Source organism: Lolium perenne, chromosome 6 (genome assembly GCF_019359855.2).
Source record: "Lolium perenne isolate Kyuss_39 chromosome 6, Kyuss_2.0, whole genome shotgun sequence".
NCBI lineage: Eukaryota > Viridiplantae > Streptophyta > Magnoliopsida > Poales > Poaceae > Lolium > Lolium perenne.
This window is the reverse complement of record NC_067249.2, coordinates 222,515,990-222,518,435: the sequence shown is the minus strand read 5'-3', so window position 1 is coordinate 222,518,435 and position 2,446 is coordinate 222,515,990. Positions and strand designations below refer to the sequence as shown.

At 42.1% G+C, this 2,446-nt stretch overlaps 1 long non-coding RNA gene across 1 annotated transcript; it reads right to left on the bottom strand.

Moving 5' to 3' along the window:
* Positions 1 to 351: 351 nt before the first annotated feature.
* LOC127305778 (uncharacterized) lies at positions 352 to 2,119 on the bottom strand. Its single transcript, XR_007854148.2, has 2 exons — positions 2,029 to 2,119; positions 352 to 717 (listed from the first exon to the last, which is right to left on the bottom strand). It is a non-coding gene; the product is annotated as an uncharacterized lncRNA (long non-coding RNA).
* Positions 2,120 to 2,446: the final 327 nt, after the last annotated feature.

The window sequence follows — 2,446 nt, the reverse complement described above, 5'->3', positions numbered from 1 at the left end:
AGGGGGCCGGCCACCCCCCTTCATGGAAGGGTGGGAATCCCACTTGGGCCTCGTTCGTTTTGTGTGGAATGAAACCAGACCTGGAATCGATCCAGGCAGGGATTTCGTTGATCCAGACCCTACACCCAATCCCTAGTAACCCACGTCAACCCCTTCTCAATAATCTCGTGTATGCTTTGTAGCTGTTCGGTTAATCCCTTGGTAGGCTCCAACTGCTACTCATGGCATACTTGCATAGTTGCACTGATTAAACTCAATAGTCTCAGAATTCTTTCTCAATCCAGCCAAACGGAAATAACAATAGATTCACAAAAAAACATAAAAAATAAATTTTGAACTGGGACCAAGAAAAAACATTAAAATGTTTATCACATTTAATCATGACGAAAATCAAAAGATAATACAAATAGCTTCTGCCAAACATAATTTGATCACCGCTTCTCAAAACTCCTCTACAAATAGATATATCCTAGCAGCACTTCAGTCTGCACCTAGATCAACTATTTGATATAAGTAACTTGCTAGACATCTAGCAGACATAATTTGATCATAAATAACAGCAAAGGTCCTTTCAACATACTTAAGATTGAGTTCATGCCCAAATATTATAAAAGTCAATACAGAATATTGAACAAAGCAACTTCAATCTTCATCTAGCATCTCTCATCATATGAGATTGACATCGAAACAACATTACGATATCAAGTCGTCTCCCTCCTGTATTGAAAAAAAAAACTTAAGATTTTATACATGAATTTGTGGTCAAAATAATACACTATTGTCACATTTAGTCGAACACAATTGTTTTCACCAAGAATGCGGAAACCACATAACACATGACAGAATATAGATAACATATCAAGTACTTCATACTAAGGATAAGTATATCTAGCAAGTTACTTATGAAAAAAAGGCTAAGCATACCTTCAAAGCTTATCCACCTTTCCTCTTAACCAAAGCAGACCAAGTTCTGGGTCATCCTCATTGAAACTGATAAACGTCTCTCGGTTTGCGGGAATCTGGAAAACCTCATATGCTTTTACCTTCTCATTTGGTGGCCATGTTGTTTTCATGAGAATAGAGATGCATCTCTTGATTGAGTAATCATTTGCTTGCACCAACTCCTTTTCCCTCGCTAAGACAGCAGCCTCACCTTGAACATGTTGAATTCTCACATCAATATACCTCTCTAGTGCTCCTTCCAGTGCAGCACCTTTCTTAACCTTCTTTGGCTCCTTTTCTTGATTGTATGCTGCACCAGCCTTTCTAGGCGGCCTCTGTCCATTCTTTTCCACACTTGTGTCTTCTGTAGTTTGTGGTACTACATCTTCAGTTGTTTTCTGTCTTGCATCTTCAGCTTCATGTTGTGCTTGATACGCATAGCTTTCTTCCAAATCTGGAAATTCAACTCCACTGCTACTGAGTTGGTCTCCCTCTATTACTTTATTAAGAACAGGATATTGTGGTGGTTGAGTAGAGGTGAAATTCCAGCATGATATTTATCACAGAATAATTATCATGTGCTTTAAGACATAAAACAGTATGAATGATACTCTCACAGAAGAGAAAAGCGTAGTAAAATAAATACCTTCGAAGACCGGATCAGGAACTATATCTGGAGACCAGAAATCATGTGCTCTTCGATTCAGATCACACACCAGAAAGAAGAATGTTCTAGGAGCTATATTACGTACTAGTCTAAATTCACAACAATACACTGCAAATCAAAAAGAAATGCAAATTCGTTCTGTGCAGCAGATCATCTCCTATCCAGTAACCTCGTTGATTTGTAGAGACAGTACGTAATCAAAATCAAAAGAACAGGGATAGGAGATGATCCGTACGGCAAAATCCCTACCCAGTAACCTTGGTGCAGCAAATCAAAAGAAGTTTTCCTGAGCATTATTTAGTCACGGCCATCTCCTTGCACCGTTTTCCCCATCTATCTACAAGATTTCCTCCAATCAAGAACCGTACTGAAACCTAACTACGAGATGGGAACGATGAGAAGTAGGAGAGGGGGCATACCGGGGAGAACGTCGCCGGCGGAAGAGAGAGCCGGCGGTGGAGGGGAAGGCGTCGCGTCGCCGTCGCCTTCGCCGGCGAGATCGCCGCGTCGCCCCGTCTCCTGTCTCTCACGCCGTCGCGTGTCGTGGATATTCTTCCACGGGTCGAGTGGGGAGAAAAATTATCCAGACAAGGAAGGAAGGGTTCGGCGGGTTGGGCCGGGCTAATTATATCCCCAGGGAGTAAACGAAGACTTAATTTTGATGGTCTGGAAAAAAATTCACGCCGGGCTGGAAAACCAGGAATGGGCTCTAATCCAGATCAATCCCAGGCACCAAGGGATTAAACGAACGAGGCCTTGGGTGGGAGTCCCACCTTGGGTAGGTTTCCCTACTACATGGAAGGTTTTGGGTTGGGGTCTTATTCGAAGACTTGTAGT